General features: G+C 42.0%; 1 protein-coding gene across 6 annotated transcripts in view; it reads left to right on the forward strand.

Annotated features, from left to right (window-relative positions):
- KALRN (kalirin RhoGEF kinase) overlaps positions 1–19,471 on the forward strand; it is a 353,691-nt gene that overhangs the window by 30,531 nt on the left and 303,689 nt on the right. The window lies entirely within an intron of this gene.

Genomic DNA, 19,471 nt, shown 5'->3' on the forward strand with positions numbered 1-19,471 from the left:
TGTTTGTTCCGTCCTCATTTGCGGCTTTAATTTCGAGCGTCTCACTTCATGGCGACTGTTTCCATCACAGATTTGCTGTAAATATAATATATTGATCTAATGTGACAGCGGAGACAAGCGGTCAATAACACGTGGCGGCGCCAGCGCTGGGATCTCGTATCTCATTATAGCGGACACGCCGGAAACCAGGAGAAATCCGGATCATTCGCTTCTCCAGATGATGGAACGAGCAGACGGACAGAAGGATGCGGGGCGATAGGGTCACATGTCCAAGATTCACATGTAGTATAATCGGAACCGGCAGATTGAGCAGTGTAAGGTGTGAGGGCAGCCGACGCTTGTTACAATAGAGAAAAGCGCCTTCGTGGCAGCCATATTAATTACCAGGCTCTCCCAGAAACAGATATTAGTAAAAAAAAAACTGTTAAATAAAATACAAAAGAACATGGGAATCTTTACTATAAGGCTATTGAACTTCCACTGTTAACATAGACAGTGATTCTTTACTGTAAGAGCAGTAAATCTATAGAACACCAACCATCATCATACATGGGGATTCTTTACTATAAGAGCAGTGAGACTATTAAGCTTCCATTCAGAGTTCCATTGTCTCATTGCTCTTACAGTAAAAAATCCCCATCTATGCTGCTGAATGCTGACCATCAGCATAGATAGTGATTCTTTACTGTAAGAGCAGTGAGAGTATGGAGCTTTCACCATAAACAGAGATTTTTTTTACAGTAAAATCATTACGTGTATGGATCTCCCACCATCACCATAGACAGATACATTTTACTGTAAGAACAGTAAGCCTGTGGGCCTCAGCCATCATCATGGATGGGTATTCTTTACTGTAAGAGCAGTGCCACTATGGATCTCCCACTTTCATCTTGCTCACAGTTTTTTCTGTTAAAAACAATAAGACTATAGACCCCCTCCATCATTACTGTAAGAATAGGGACACCATGGAACTCCCACCATAATCACAGGAAGGGATTCTTTACTGTAAGAGCAGTCAGACAATGAGACTGTGGCACTCTAAGGCTGGGTTCACACCACGTTTTGTTAAATGCGGTTCCCATATATGGCTGGGAGGAGGGGGGGGCTTAATCACGGTCGACCACGTTTTTGCCTGCGGTCGGGAAACCGCATACGGCCGAAAATGAAGCCGACCGGAGGCTGCTGTTCATTCCGGTCGGCTCATTGACATACATTAAATACGGTTCCCGAATACGGCTGAGTGCGGGTGCCGCGATTAAGCCCCCCCCCTCCTCCCAGCCGTATACTGGAACCGTATTTAACGAAACGTGGTGTGAACCCAGCCTTATAATCACCATAGACAGCGATTCTTTACTGTAGTCCTTGTCAACAATGATATCTGAGTTCCATTGTCTTATTGCTCTTACTGTAAAGAATCCCCATCTATGACGTTCCCTCCATCATCATATATGGGGAGGGTAAAAACATTGACACTGTGGGGCTTCACCTTTATCACAGATAGGGATTATTTTTTTTTTTTTTTTTTTACTGTATGAGGCTACTACTGATTCTTTACTGTAAGAGCAGTGAGACTATGTAGCTCCCAGCCACACTATGCTGTAATGGCTGATTCAGAAGGGCTGTACGCCTTTGTGGGTACTAGCTTTCTGGTTACAGGATGGTGATCCAGGGATCTTTCCTGATTGCCTGCTTCTGGATCAACACAGTAGGGCAGTGTTACGCAACCAGTGTGCCTCCAGCTGTTGCAAAACTACAACCTCCTTTTTGCAGCCTCTCTGCGGGGTCGCCCTGTTTGAAGCGTCTCTGCGGGGTCGCCCTGTGCACGTCGCATTATGTAACGATAACTTATTCCTCAATGTGTCGATGGGATTAGAAGATGTTCATCCTGTTGCGTCTGCATTGAGGAGCCGCCGCTTTACGGTGCTCTGTTATATACGTGACGATAAATCAGGATCTCTGCCTGCTGTCAGGGAATGGAAACCTTAACCGTTTACATCCAGAACTCTCCCTATACCCCAGTGTTTCCCAACCAGTGTGCCTCCAGCTGTTGCAAAACTACAACCCCCAGCATGGTTGGCACACTAGTTGGAAAACCCTGATCTATAGTTTCTGTGTCCCCCCCCCCCTATAGATTTGTTCATCCTGAGCTTCCTTGTTCATGAATGGAATGCAAGACCTACAAAGGTTGTGAGGACATGCTGGGAGTTGTAGTTCTGCAAAAGCCACAGGTTGGGGTACTCTAGTCTCCTTTTCAGTACATTCTATCTCGACTGATACATTGTAGCGAACTACCGAATCATGTAGATTGGATACAATTAGAGCAAAACCTCTGCTATGAGAAGTATTGGGCCGAAAGGTGTCAGGGCATGCTGGGAGTTGTAGTTTAGCAGCAGCTGGAGAGACATAGGATGGTGAATATTGCTCTAAAGCCGTGGTCTGCGAACTGTGGACCTCCAGATGTTGCAAAACTACAACTCCCAGCATGCCTGGACACTTTTCAGCCTGCCTCACAGCAGGTGTAGTTTTGCAACAGCTGGAGGTCCACCATTTAAAATGAAGTCCGCCACATGACGATAAATCAGGATCTCTGCCTGCTGCCAGGGAATGGAAACCTTAACCTTTAACATTCAGAACTCTCCCTATACCCCAGTGTTTCCCAACCAGTGTGTCTCCAGCTGTTGCAAAACTACAACTCCCAGCATGCCCGGACAGCCGAAGGCTGTCCGGGCATGCTGGGAGTTGTAGTTTTGCATCAACTGGAAGCACCCTGGCTAGAAAACACTACAGTAGTGTTATAGATTGGACTAGATATATCAATGTATATCTACTGACGGCGCAAGGTCAGTGGCAGTGAAGGGGTTACAGCGCTCCTGATTCTGGCCGCAGCACTCATCGGTGAGGGTCTCGTTCCAGTAAAAGTTATTTAAATATTTAATGGCCCCATAATGGGCTCTAAGTGTCCAGGTAAAGACTCTCATCCCTTCAGTGGGGGGAGGGGAAGGACTCGTAAATTATAATCCACTCCGGATTTAATGGTGGGGGGGATTTTATGTTTGGGGGGGGGGGGGGGGGGGGGATTACCACAAAATGTGACTCCCAGGAATGAACCGGAGATCAATTCACCAATTTTTTTTTATATAGCTCCATCCGAAGCGGTTGTATTTCTTGTTATCTGCCATATTTTAAAGGGCCTTTAGCCCGTTTACTTGCAACATTGTAACGGCAGATTGACACATTGGGGGTTTATTTACTAACGTTATCCCGACTCTTTTTTTTTTTTCTCGGGTTTTGCGCCCCCAAATTGTGTTGCACGTTCCATGCGACACAATTTGTGACCAGAAAAACCCCCCAAAACCCTCCATTTTCAAGAAAAACACGAAAAGGGGCGTGGCCAATGATAAAGTGGGTGTGGTACAGGCAAAAGGGGCGTGTCCCCGGCAGTTCTGAAAAATCCCAACATATTTACTAAGGTTTCCGTAGAAAATGTGGATTTGAGCCGAGGAAAACCCCACAGATCAGAACATGTGTAAAAAAAAAAAAAAAAAAGCTAAATTTAAAGGGGTATTCCAGGTAAAACTTTTTTTTGTATATATCAACTGGCCCCGGAAAGTTAAACAGATTTGTAAATTACTTCTATTAAAAAATCTTAATCCTTCCAATAGTTATTAGCTTCTGAAGTTTTCTGTCTAACTGCTCAATGATGATGTCACGTCCCGGGAGCTGTGCATGATGGGAGAATATCCCCATAGGAACTGCACAGCTCCCGGGACGTGAGTCATCAGAAAGCAGTTAGACAGAAAACAACAACTCAACTTCAGAAGCTAATAACTATTGGAAGGATTAAGATTTTTTAATAGAAGTAATTTACAAATCTGTTTAACTTTCCGGAGCCAGTTGATATATAAAAAAAAGTTTTGGCCTGGAATACCCCTTTAAGGAAAAGTGCAAAATGTAGGGAAATCAAAACCCACAAAGAAAACCAAACTACACTCCACTCTTAGTAAATAAACCCCATTGTTGTAATGTATCCATATAGGAGCCTGGATGTAGCCAGGACTTCAGGAATTAAAGGGGTATTCCAGGGGGAAAAAAACTTTTTTTTTTTTATATATCAACTGGCTCCAGAAAGTTAAACAGATTTGTAAATGACTTCTATAAAAAAATCTTAATCCTTTCAATAATTATCAGCTGCTGAAGTTGAGTTGTTGTTTTCTGTCTTGCAACAGTGCTCTCTGCTGAGTAGAGGAGGCTTGCTGTGGGGATTTGCTTCTACTCTGGGCGGTTCCTGAGACAGGTGTCATCAGAGAGCACTTAGACAGAGAAGAACAACTCAACTTCAGCAGCTCATAAGTACTGAAAGGATTAAGATTTTTTTTATAGAAGTAATTTACAAATCTGTTTAACTTACTGGAGCCAGTTGATATATATAAATATATATATAAAAAAAGTTTTTTCCTGGATAACCCCTTTAAATGCTTTACACTGCTGGCTTCATCCACTTTATCCAGACGACTGGTGACGATGCAGAATAGGCAGCAGATTTGTATTGGGAGCTGAAACAGCGTTGAAAGGGTATTCCAGTAAAACAAAAATATTATTTTCGTATCAACTGGCTCCAGAATGGTACACAGATTTGTAAATTACGTCTATTAAATTATTTTAATCCTTCCAGTACTTATCAGCTGCTGAAGTTGAGTCGCTCTTTTCTGTCTGTCTCAGGAATTGTCCAGAGCAGGAGAGGTTTGCTATGGGGATTTGCTCCTGCTCTGGACTGTTCTTCAGACAGACAGAGGTGTCAGCAGAGAGCACTGTGGTCAGACTGGAAAGAACAACTCCACTTCAGCAGCTGATAAGTACTGGGAGGATTAAGATTTTTTTAATAGAAGCAATTTACAAATCTATTCTACTTTCTGGAACCAGTGGATATAAAGAAAATAAAAAAAATTTTTCACTGGAATACCCCTTTAAATTTAGACCCCCCCCCCTACCCCCACCCACTAATATTTTGCATTAGGGTCGCCCTCACTGGCGATAGACAGAAGATTATGTAGATCTCAGTAGATTCCATCATGTGTTGCCCTCTGTCCCCTATGACTGGATCAGACAGGGGTGACATTTCCCCGTCGCGACGAATCCTCATCACTGTCACTTCCCTGCTTGTCTCTGCGTGTTTCGCCTGATCGTTGGCGTCATCTTTCGGCCTGCAGCGTCTTGTGTGTTTTTCTGGGTGGTGGAGCAGATTTGGGGTGAGGGGGTGAGTTGGCCTCTCCTCCTTCTCCCAGCCTCTAGGGCAGTGGTCTTCAACCTGCGGACCTCCAGATGTTGCAAAACTACAACTGCCAGCATGCCCGGACAGCTGTTGGCTGTCCGGGCATGCTGGGAGTTGTAGTTTTGCAACAACTGGAGGTCCGCAGGTTTGAGACCACTGCTCTGGGTCTCAGTCCGGCTGACTCTAATCCTAAGGGCGTCTGACACCCCCCATAGATTCAGGCATTATGTGATTATTGATCATTGATGTCTCCCTCAATTCACATGATGTAATATATAGAGGTTATATCAGTACTGGAGCGTTATAAGAGGATGATATCAGTCACATATGATGTAATATATAGAGGTTATATCAGTACTGGAGCGTTATAAGAGGATGATATTAGTCACATATGATGTAATATATAGAAGTTATATCAGTACTGGAGCGTTATAAGAGGATGATATCAGTCACATATGTAATATATATAGAGGTTATATCAGTACTGGAGCGTTATAAGAGGATGATATCAGTCACATATGATGTAATATAGAGGTTATATCAGTACTGGAGCGTTATAAGAGGATGATATCAGTCACATATGATGTAATATATAGAGATTATATCAGTACTGGAGCGTTATAAGAGGATGATATCAGTCACATGGTGTTATATATAGAGGTTATATCAGTACTGGAGCGTTATAAGAGGATGATATCAGTCACATATGATGTAATATAGAGGTTATATCAGTACTGGAGCGTTATAAGAGGATGATATCAGTCACATATGTAATATATAGAGGTTATATCAGTACTGGAGCGTTATAAGAGGATGATATCAGTCACATATGATGTAATATAGAGGTTATATCAGTACTGGAGCGTTATAAGAGGATGATATCAGTCACATATGATGTAATATATAGAGGTTATATCAGTACTGGAGTGTTATAAGAGGATGATATCAGTCACATATGATGTAATATATATAGAGGTTATATCAGTACTGGAGCGTTATAAGAGGATGATATCAGTCACATATGATGTAATATATATAGAGGTTATATCAGTACTGGAGCGTTATAAGAGGATGATATCAGTCACATATGTAATATATAGAGGTTATATCAGTACTGGAGCGTTATAAGAGGATGATATCAGTCACATATGATGTAATATATAGAGGTTATATCAGTACTGGAGCGTTATAAGAGGATGATATCAGTCACATATGATGTAATATATAGAGGTTATATCAGTACTGGAGCGTTATAAGAGGATGATATCAGTCACATATGATGTAATATATAGAGGTTATATCAGTACTGGAGCGTTATAAGAGGATGATATCAGTCACATATGATGTAATATATATAGAGATTATATCAGTACTGGAGCGTTATAAGAGGAGGATATCAGTCACATATGATGTAATATAGAGAGGTTATATCAGTACTGGAGCGTTATAAGAGGATGATATCAGTCACATATGATGTAATATATAGAGGTTATATCAGTACTGGAGCGTTATAAGAGGATGATATCAGTCACATATGTAATATATATAGAGGTTATATCAGTACTGGAGCGTTATAAGAGGATGATATCAGTCACATATGATGTAATATATAGAGATTATATCAGTACTGGAGCGTTATAAGAGGATGATATCAGTCACATATGATGTAATATATAGAGGTTATATCAGTACTGGAGCGTTATAAGAGGATGATATCAGTCACATATGATGTAATATATAGAGGTTATATCAGTACTGGAGCGTTATAAGAGGATGATATCAGTCACATATGATGTAATATATAGAGATTATATCAGTACTGGAGCGTTATAAGAGGATGATATCAGTCACACATGATGTAATATATAGAGGTTATATCAGTACTGGAGCGTTATAAGAGGATGATATCAGTCACATATGATGTAATATATAGAGATTATATCAGTACTGGAGCGTTATAAGAGGATGATATCAGTCACATGGTGTTATATATAGAGGTTATATCAGTACTGGAGCGTTATAAGAGGATGATATCAGTCACATATGATGTAATATAGAGGTTATATCAGTACTGGAGCGTTATAAGAGGATGATATCAGTCACATATGATGTAATATATAGAGGTTATATCAGTACTGGAGTGTTATAAGAGGATGATATCAGTCACATATGATGTAATATATAGAGGTTATATCAGTACTGGAGCGTTATAAGAGGATGATATCAGTCACATATGATGTAATATACAGAGGTTATATCAGTACTGGAGCGTTATAAGAGGATGATATCAGTCACATATGATGTAATATATAGAGATTATATCAGTACTGGAGCGTTATAAGAGGATGATATCAGTCACATATGATGTAATATATAGAGGTTATATCAGTACTGGAGCGTTATAAGAGGATGATATCAGTCACATATGATGTAATATATAGAGGTTATATCAGTACTGGAGCGTTATAAGAGGATGATATCAGTCACATATGTAATATATAGAGGTTATATCAGTACTGGAGCGTTATAAGAGGAGGATATCAGTCACATATGATGTAATATATAGAGGTTATATCAGTACTGGAGCGTTATAAGAGGATGATATCAGTCACATATGATGTAATATATATAGAGGTTATATCAGTACTGGAGCGTTATAAGAGGATGATATCAGTCACATATGATGTAATATATAGAGGTTATATCAGTACTGGAGCGTTATAAGAGGATGATATCAGTCACATATAATGTAATATATAGAGGTTATATCAGTACTGGAGTGATATAAGAGGATGATATCAGTCACATATGATGTAATATATAGAGGTTATATCAGTACTGGAGCGTTATAAGAGGATGATATCAGTCACATATGATGTAATATATATAGAGGTTATATCAGTACTGGAGCGTTATAAGAGGATGATATCAGTCACATATGATGTAATATATAGAGGTTATATCAGTACTGGAGCGTTATAAGAGGATGATATCAGTCACATATAATGTAATATATAGAGGTTATATCAGTACTGGAGCGATATAAGAGGATGATATCAGTCACATATGATGTAATATATAGAGGATATATCAGTACTGGAGCGTTATAAGAGGATGATATCAGTCACATATAATGTAATATATAGAGGTTATATCAGTACTGGAGCGTTATAAGAGGATGATATCAGTCACATATGATGTAATATATAGAGGTTATATCAGTACTGGAGCGTTATAAGAGGATGATATCAGTCACATATGATGTAATATATAGAGGTTATATCAGTACTGGAGCGTTATAAGAGGATGATATCAGTCACATGATGTAATATATAGAGATTATATCAGTACTGGAGCGTTATAAGAGGATGATATCAGTCACATATGATGTAATATATATAGAGGTTATATCAGTTCTGGAGCGTTATAAGAGGATGATATCAGTCACATATGATGTAATATATAGAGATTATATCAGTACTGGAGCGTTATAAGAGGAGGATATCAGTCACATATGTAATATATAGAGGTTATATCAGTACTGGAGCGTTATAAGAGGATGATATCAGTCACACATGATGTAATATATAGAGGTTATATCAGTACTGGAGCGTTATAAGAGGATGATATCAGTCACATATGATGTAATATATATAGAGGTTATATCAGTACTGGAGCATTATAAGAGGATGATATCAGTCACATATGATGTAATATATAGAGATTATATCAGTACTGGAGCGTTATAAGAGGATGATATCAGTCACATGATGTAATATATAGAGGTTATATCAGTACTGGAGCGTTATAAGAGGATGATATCAGTCACATATGATGTAATATATAGAGGTTATATCAGTACTGGAGCGTTATAATAGGATGATATCAGTCACATATAATGTAATATATAGAGATTATATCAGTACTGGAGCGTTATAAGAGGATGATATCAGTCACATATGATGTAATATATAGAGGTTATATCAGTACTGGAGCGTTATAAGAGGATGATATCAGTCACATATGATGTAATATATAGAGGTTATATCAGTACTGGAGCATTATAAGAGGATGATATCAGTCACATATGATGTAATATATAGAGATTATATCAGTACTGGAGCATTATAAGAGGATGATATCAGTCACATATGATGTAATATATAGAGGTTATATCAGTACTGGAGCATTATAAGAGGATGATATCAGTCACATATGATGTAATATACAGAGGTTATATCAGTACTGGAGCGTTATAAGAGGATGATATCAGTCACATATGATGTAATATATAGAGGTTATATCAGTACTGGAGCGTTATAAGAGGATGATATCAGTCACATATGATGTAATATATAGAGATTATATCAGTACTGGAGCATTATAAGAGGATGATATCAGTCACATATGATGTAATATATATAGAGGTTATATCAGTACTGGAGCATTATAAGAGGATGATATCAGTCACATATGATGTAATATATAGAGGTTATATCAGTACTGGAGCGTTATAAGAGGATGATATCAGTCACATGATGTAATATATAGAGGTTATATCAGTACTGGAGCGTTATAAGAGGATGATATCAGTCACATATGATGTAATATATAGAGGTTATATCAGTACTGGAGCGTTATAAGAGGATGATATCAGTCACATATGATGTAATATAGAGGTTATATCAGTACTGGAGCGTTATAAGAGGATGATATCAGTCACATATGATGTAATATATAGAGGTTATATCAGTACTGGAGCGTTATAAGAGGATGATATCAGTCACATATGATGTAATATATAGAGATTATATCAGTACTGGAGCGATATAAGAGGATGATATCAGTCACATATGATGTAATATATAGAGGTTATATCAGTACTGGAGCGATATAAGAGGATGATATCAGTCACATATGATGTAATATATAGAGGTTATATCAGTACTGGAGCGTTATAAGAGGATGATATCAGTCACATATGATGTAATATATAGAGGTTATATCAGTACTGGAGCGTTATAAGAGGATGATATCAGTCACATATGATGTAATATATAGAGGTTATATCAGTACTGGAGCGTTATAAGAGGATGATATCAGTCACATATGATGTAACATATAGAGGTTATATCAGTACTGGAGCGTTATAAGAGGAGGATATCAGTCACATGATGTAATATATAGAGATTATATCAGTACTGGAGCGTTATAAGAGGATGATATCAGTCACATATGATGTAATATATATAGAGGTTATATCAGTTCTGGAGCGTTATAAGAGGATGATATCAGTCACATATGATGTAATATATATAGAGGTTATATCAGTACTGGAGCGTTATAAGAGGATATCAGTCACCTATATGTACACAATAGACGGTGGGTGTAGTGTCCCTTTAAATCCAGCAGTAATGGTCTATGGACACTGGAGCTTTGGGGACCTTTTCCTGTGCAGTAAGTCCCCGTTCCAGGACTGCTCTTGGCGCGGGGCTCTCAGCGCTGACTTTGTGGATCTTGGCGCTGTTATCCTGGGCTCCTGTATGACTGTATGGCAGAAGCTGAATAAGAAATGATTTATTGGCATATTTGAGTCATCGCATAGTTTGGCAGGCATTCGGGGTAATGCGGAGAGAAGTGATCGCCGCTCCCCGCTGTCCCTGCGCTATTCCTGGCGGCTGCAGCGGGCGCTGTTTGTCATTCACTCAGAGCTTGTTCGGAATTTAAATCTTCGGTTGCTGAGAAACTCTGTGTTTCCGCCTCTGCTCCTCGTCAGCAGATCTTGGCAAAGACTCCGATCACAGAACATGCCAACGCATGGCACAGCTGTCCGATCGGTGGGACGCCAGCCGGGAACATGGAGCTGCTCCCCGCCTGGTCTGTCACTCAGCCTGATGGACAGGTGTCTGCTTATCACCTCGGACAAGGTAACAACCTGAGGAGCCATGAAACTACCTGAGGAGCCGTGTAACAATCTGAGGTGCCGTGTAACAGCCTGAGGAACCGTGTAGCAACCTGAGGAGCCATGTAACAACCTGAGGAGCCATGTAACAACCTGAGGAGCCATGTAGCAACCCGAGGAGCCGTGTAACAATCTGAGGTGCCATGAATCTACCTGCGGAGCCGTGTAACAACCAGAGGAGCCGTGTTCCAACCTGAGGAGCCATGTAACAACCTGAGGAGCTGTGTAACAACCCGAGGAGCCATGTACCAACCTGAGGAGCCATATAACAACATGAGGAGCCATGTAACAACCTGAGGAGCCATGAAACTACCTGAGGAGCCGCGTAACAACCTGAGGAACTGTGTAACAACCTGAGGACCCGTGTACCAACCTGAGGAGCCGTGTAACAACCTGAGGAGCCATATAACAACATGAGGAGCCATGTAACAACCTGAGGAGCCATGTAACAACCTTAGGAGCCATGAAACTACCTGAGGAGCCGCGTAACAACCTGAGGAACTGTGTAACAACCTGAGGACCCGTGTACCAACCTGAGGAGCCATGTAACAACCTGAGGAGCCGTGTACCAACCTGAGGAGCCGTGTACCAACCTGAGGAGCCGTGTAACAACCTGAGGAGCCGTGTAACAACCTGAGGAGCCGTGTACCAACCTAAGGAGCCATGTAACAACCTGAGGAGCCGTGTAACAATCTGAGGAGCCGTGTAACAACCTGAGGAGCCGTGTACCAACCTAAGGAGCCATGTAACAACCTGAGGAGCCGTGTAACAACCTGAGGAGCCGTGTAACAACCTGAGGAGCCGTGTACCAACCTGAGGAGCCGTGTACCAACCTGAGGAGCCATGTACCAACCTGAGGAGCCATGTACCAACCTGAGGAGCCATGTACCAACCTGAGGTGCCATGTAACAACCTGAGGAGCCATGAAACTACCTGAGCAGCTGTGTAACAACCCGAGGAGCAGTGTACCAACCTGAGGAGCCATGTAACAACCTGAGGAACCATGTAACAACCTGAGGAACCATGTAACAACCTGAGGAGCCGTGTAACAACCTGAGGAGCCATGTAACAACCTGAGGAGCCGTGTAACAACCTGAGGAGCCATGTAACAACCTGAGGAGCCATGTAACAACCTGAGGAACCATGTAACAACCTGAGGAGCCATGAAACTACCTGAGGAGCCGTGTAACAACCTGAGGAGCCATGTAACAACCTGAGGAGCCGTGTACCAACCTGAGGAGCCATGTACCAACCTGAGGAGCCATGTACCAACCTGAGGAGCCATGTACCAACCTGAGGTGCCATGTAACAACCTGAGGAGCCATGAAACTACCTGAGCAGCTGTGTAACAACCCGAGGAGCAGTGTACCAACCTGAGGAGCCATGTAACAACCTGAGGAACCATGTAACAACCTGAGGAACCATGTAACAACCTGAGGAGCCGTGTAACAACCTGAGGAGCCATGTAACAACCTGAGGAGCCATGTAACAACCTGAGGAACCATGTAACAACCTGAGGAGCCATGAAACTACCTGAGGAGCCGTGTAACAACCTGAGGAGCCATGTAACAACCTGAGGAACCATGTAACAACCTGAGGACCCGTGTAACAACCTGAGGAGCCGTGTAACAACCTGAGGAGCCATGTAACAACCTGAGGAGCCATGAAACTACCTGAGCAGCTGTGTAACAACCCGAGGAGCAGTGTACCAACCTGAGGAGCCATGTAACAACCTGAGGAACCATGTAACAACCTGAGGAACCATGTAACAACCTGAGGAGCCGTGTAACAACCTGAGGAGCCATGTAACAACCTGAGGAGCCATGTAACAACCTGAGGAACCATGTAACAACCTGAGGAGCCATGAAACTACCTGAGGAGCCGTGTAACAACCTGAGGAGCCGTGTAACAACCTGAGGAACCATGTAACAACCTGAGGACCCGTGTAACAACCTGAGGAGCCGTGTAACAACCTGAGGAGCCATGTAACAACCTGAGGAACCATGTAACAACCTGAGGAGCCATGAAACTACCTGAGGAGCCGTGTAACAACCTGAGGAGCCATGTAACAACCTGAGGAGCCGTGTAACAACCTGAGGAGCCGTGTAACAACCTGAGGAACCATGTAACAACCTGAGGAACCATGTAACAACCTGAGGAGCCATGTAACAACCTGAGGAGCCATGTAACAACCCGAGGAGCAGTGTAACAACCAGAGGAACCATGTAACAACCTGAGGAACCATGTAACAACCCGAGGAACCATGTAACAACCTGATGAGCCATGTAACAACCTGAGGAACCGTGTAACAACCTGATGAGCCATGTGACAACCTGAGGAACCATGTAACAACCTGAGGAACCATGTAACAACCTGAGGAGCCATGTAACAACCCGAGGAGCAGTGTAACAACCAGAGGAACCATGTAACAACCTGAGGAACCATGTAACAACCTGAGGAACCATGTAACAACCTGAGGAGCCATGTAACAACCCGAGGAGCAGTGTAACAACCAGAGGAACCATGTAACAACCCGAGGAACCATGTAACAACCTGATGAGCCATGTAACAACCTGAGGAACCGTGTAACAACCTGATGAGCCATGTGACAACCTGAGGAACTATGTAACAACCTGAGGAACCATGTAACAACCTGAGGAACCATGTAACAACCTGATGAGCCATGTAACAACCTGAGGAGCCATGTAACAACCCGAGGAGCAGTGTAACAACCAGAGGAACCATGTAACAACCTGAGGAACCATGTAACAACCCGAGGAACCATGTAACAACCTGAGGAGCCATGTAACAACCCGAGGAACCATGTAACAACCTGATGAGCCATGTAACAACCTGAGGAACCGTGTAACAACCTGAGGAACCGTGTAACTACCTGAGGAACCGTGTAACTACCTGAGGAACCGTGTAACTACCTGAGGAACTATGAAACTACCTTAGGAGCCATGAAACTACCTGAGGAGGAACCGTGTAACAACCTGAGGAACCATGAAACTACCTTAGGAGACATGAAACTACCTGAGGAACCATGTAACAACCCGAGGAGCCATGTAACAACCCGAGGAGCAGTGTAACAACCCGAGGAGCAGTGTAACAACCCGAGGAGCCGTGTAACAACCTGAGGAACCGTGTAACTACCTGAGGAAGCATGTAACAACCCGAGGAGCCGTGTAACAACCTGAGGAACCGTGTAACAACCTGAGGAAGCATGTAACAACCCGAGGAAACATGTAACAACCCGAGGAGCCATGTAACAACCTGAGGAGCCATGTAACAACCTGAGGAGCCATGTAACAACCCGAGGAGCAGTGTAACAACCTGAGGAGCCATGTAACAACCTGAGGAGCCATGTAACAACCTCTGTAACACTGTAGCGGCTTCAGTAAGGCTCAGTTCAAACAGAGCAAAATCCACATGGATTTTAAGGCAGAAATGAATGCGTCACTTAGTTTTTTACAAGCTCAAAAAATCCACCATGTAAACAATGGCGTATATTGGTCATAGGCGTATTACATGTTACACATTGCACAAAATGAGTTACTATGTGACTCCAAAAATACAAGAACTTCAGTTCCAATGTCACAGTCTACGGACATAAAATAACGGACTATAATGGATGAAATAACGGATGGAACATGTCCAGTATTTTGACATTATTTAAAATAATGGACATTGGTCATCCGCTATGTTCAGTTATTTTGTCATGACATCTTTCAGCAGAAAAACGGCTGATAAAATGCAGGGACATGACGGTAGTGTGAAAGAAGCCTAATAACACTGTAATAACCACGAGAACAATGTTACAGCCTCAATACCACTGTGATGGTGTCCATAACATTGTGATCACAGTCTCACCAATAATATGATAACAGTCTCTGTAACAATGTGATCACAGTCTCTGTTACAATGTGATAACAGTCTATGTAACAATGTGATAACAGTCTCTGTAATAATCTGGTAACAGTCTCTGTAATAATGTGATAACAGTCTCTAATAATGTGACAACAGTCTCTGTAATAATGTGATAACAGTCTCTGTAACATTGTGGTAACAGTCTGTAATAATGTGACAACAGTCTCTAATAATGTGACAACAGTCTCTGTAATAATGTGATAACAGTCTCTGTAACATTGTGGTAACAGTCTGTAATAATGTGACAACAGTCTCTAATAATGTGACAACAGTCTCTGTAATAATGTGATAACAGTCTCTGTAACATTGTGGTAACAGTCTGTAATAATGTGACAACAGTCTCTGTAATAATGTGACAACAGTCTCTAATAATGTGACAACAGTCTCTGTAATAATGTGATAACAGTCTCTGTAACATTGTGGTAACAGTCTGTAATAATGTGACAACAGTCTCTAATAATGTGACAACAGTCTCTGTAATAATGTGATAACAATGTGTCTCTGGGATGATGGTCCCAGTAACAATGTCACTGCCTAAATAAAACTGTAAAACTGTGATGACACCAGGTACAATGTAACAGGATTAGTATTATATCAGTGTTATCACCTTATTATGTAACAGCTTTAGTAACAATATAACTGTATAGGTGACAGTGTGACTATAGGTGACAGTATAGCTGTATAGGTGACAGTGTGACTGTATAGGAGACACTGACTGTATAGGTGATATTGTGACTGTATAGGTGATATTGTGACTGTATAGGTGATATTGTGACTGTATAGGTGATATTGTGACTGTATAGGTAACAGTGTGACTGTATAGGTGATATTGTGACTGTATAGGTAACAGTGTGACTGTATAGGTGATATTGTGACTGTATAGGTGATATTGTGACTGTATAGGTGATATTGTGATTGTATAGGTGATATTGTGACTGTATAGGTGACAGTGTGACTGTATACGTGATATTATGACTGTATAGGTGACAGTGTGACTGTATAGGTGACAGTGTGACTGTATACGTGATATTATTACTGTATAGGTGACAGTGTGACTGTATACGTGATATTATGACTGTATAGGTGACAGTGTGACTGTGTGGGTGACTGTATTTCTATAAAACTGTTAAACTGTGATGACACCAGGTACAATGTAACAGGATTAGTATTATATCAGTGTTATCACCTTATTATGTAACAGCTTTAGTAACAGTGTGACTGTATAGGTGACAAGTGTGACTGTATATGTGATATTGTGACTATAGGTGACAGTGTGACTGTATAGGTGACAGTGTGACTGTATAGGTGACAGTGTGACTGTATATGGGATATTGTGACTGTATAGGTGACAGTGTGCTGTATAGGTGACAAGTGTGACTGTATATGTAATATTGAGACTATAGGTGACAGTGTGACTGTATAGGTGACAGTGTAGTCAAAATGTAACCGTACAGGTGTAACAGTTTGACGTTGCTGATGTTCTTGACACATGGTGCGTTGTGTATATCTGAACACTCCCTGCAACAATGGCGCCCACTAGAGTTCTGTGCAGCGCATCCTGACAGACACCGAGCAGCACCACTTTATCTGATCACATATAGGCCAGCATTCTGTCTCTTAAAGGGACAGTCAAAGATCTCTGCTTGCTGTCAGTAACCGGGAGCATTCTTCTTTATAGACAAAGACCCATTGTGATCTAGTTCTGCTCTCACAGCTGAGGGTTTTTTGTTACAGTGTGTCAGTGGAGACAGACCTCTGTAAGGTAAACACATCGGCAGCACAAATCTCTCTCCTGACCGTTTGTTACAATGTGTCAGTGCAGGTTACACGTATGGAGTCCAGGTTGTTCAGACCCATGATGGCCGCCCTTGTTCCTGCCCTGGAGCTGCCATCGCTCTGTGTCGTCCTGGCTTTGGCCTTATACAGAACATTTTTATATGAAGTGACACTTAATATTCTCCAGCTCCATCTGCACAACACATGTCTTTGAGCGCGACGCCCACGCCATCCCAGTGGCGCAAAATGGACAAAAGTGATGACAACTTCAGCCACAGGTCTCTTCCCTTTACCATTATGGAGTGTGGCCGTCACAGGACTTTACTGCATCATCGCGGTAATAGAGGAATACAGAAAAGCCCCGCCTTTAGCGACATTTCACAAGTAGTTATTTTTGGTACCACCCTTTTTGTCTAATTCAGTGTTTACGAACCAGAGTGCCTCCAGCTGTTGCAAAACTACAACTCCCAGCATGCCCGGACAGCCGGAGGCTGTCCGGGCATGCTGGGAGTTGTAGTTTTGCAACAGCTGGAGGCACCCTGGTTGGTAAACACTGATCTAATGCTTTCATGAATGTTGTGATGTCATGGGTCACTTTATTGGGACATGTGACGTTGTGGTTGTGGCATTACGGAAGAATGTTTGGGAGCGGAGTGTATATATATATATATATATATATATATTTATAATCAGGGCTCTACAAATCTCAGATGCCAGGTCAGCATGGCAACTGAGAATTTCAGCCTGGCGGCTAGGTTTTCATCATGGGTTGAGATGGAGAGTTTAAGCGTGCCCGAGAGCCAGGCCCGTGTCATGACCAACAGGTAGCGGCTGCCACCTGCAGCTGACTCCTGCTGGCAATGGTTGACACCTGTGTTCACTCCAGGGCTGTGGAGTCGGTAGATAAATGTTCCGACTCCGCAGTTTTTTGTACTTCCGACTCCTCTGTATTAATATGTTATCTTTTTGTGTGCTGATCTGCTGCTGAAGATAGGGCAGTGGGAGGAACCAGGAAGGAGCATTTATTATAAAACATCATTTCCCTAGTAGAATCCCATAGTCGTGTTTAAAGTTTAAGCTAACAATCGGAGTTTACAAGTTTTTATAGCCTTAGCTGAATGGCAGCAGTTTTTCCAATGGTTTACAGCTTCAGTCTTGAACTATTGACCCTCCATTCCCTTCACTTATACAAGTGTCTCTAGTCCTGCAAAAAACATATTTACTTAACCCCTTATCAGTGAGAGGCTTGGTTACCCATGGGTTTCCTGTAACAGCAGAACACAACACTATGGAAAGTATAAGTATTGCCGCTCCTAATTGTGCGTTGCGTGCCATATAGTGAAGCACATGAAAAGCTTCTTCACGGTCACTTAACGTGTTCGTTTTGCGGTTACGTGAGGCACTGAATGCGTTGGTCTTTATTCTTACAGTAGAGAAGTCATTAATTATAACTTTTTGTGAATTGGGACATTTGTTTGCCGACTCCTACTCCAGGTACCCAAAATTTCGTCCGACTCCTCGACTCTGAGGATAGTAGGACTTGGTGAAGGCCGTGAGATAACAATGGAGCGTCGGTCCTATAGATCGATGCAATGCTTATATGTTACATGGATCTGTATAAGCAATCAAATAATTGCTTAAACTAGGCATCTATTATTTAAATTGCCCCCTCTTCTCCCATTTAAACATATTTAGTATCACCACTTGTTTTTTTTTCCAAACTATCAGTTTATCACACGGTGAATGACATCAACGTGCCCAAAAAAATTCCAAGTGCAACAATTGCTCTCTTTCGGTCATGTCACATTCCAGAAAAATCAAAGTGGTTAAAAAAAGAAAAGAAAGTAAATACTACGCAATAAGGGTACCTGTAAAAACTACAGCTCAAAACCTGAAAAAGTCGCGCTAAAAAAATCAAAAAATATCCAGACTCCCTAATTAATTTTATTTTTTTTGCTGGCTCCTGGATTCAAAACAAATTTTTATCAAACCCTGTAAATGGAATCCTGCAGGGTCAGATCTTGGATGCATCGTGTATGTTTCCAGCATCTCTGCGAGGTTACCCTGTTTGCAGCTTTTCTGTGGGGTCACCCTATTTGCAGCCTTTCTGCAGGGTCGCCCTGTTTCTAGCATGTTTGCTGGATCGCCCTGTTTCTAGCATGTCTGCTGGGTCGCCCTGTTTCTAGCATGTCTGCTGGGTCGCCCTGTTTCTAGCATGTCTGCTGGGTCGCCCTGTTTCTAGCATGTCTTTGGGGTCGCCCTGTTTCTAGCATGTTTGCTGGATCGCCCTGTTTCTAGCATGTCTGCTGGGTCGCCCTGTTTCTAGCATGTCTGCTGGGTCGCCCTGTTTCTAGCATGTCTGCTGGGTCGCCCTGTTTCTAGCATGTCTGCTGGGTCGCCCTGTTTCTAGCATGTCTTTGGGGTCGCCCTGTTTCTAGCATGTCTGCTGGGTCGCCCTGTTTCTAGCATGTCTGCGGGGTCGCCCTGTTTCTGGCATGTCTACTGGGTCGCCCTGTTTCTAGCATGTCTGCTGG

The sequence above is a fragment of the Hyla sarda genome, chromosome 8 (genome assembly GCF_029499605.1).
Source record: "Hyla sarda isolate aHylSar1 chromosome 8, aHylSar1.hap1, whole genome shotgun sequence".
Lineage (NCBI taxonomy): Eukaryota > Metazoa > Chordata > Amphibia > Anura > Hylidae > Hyla > Hyla sarda.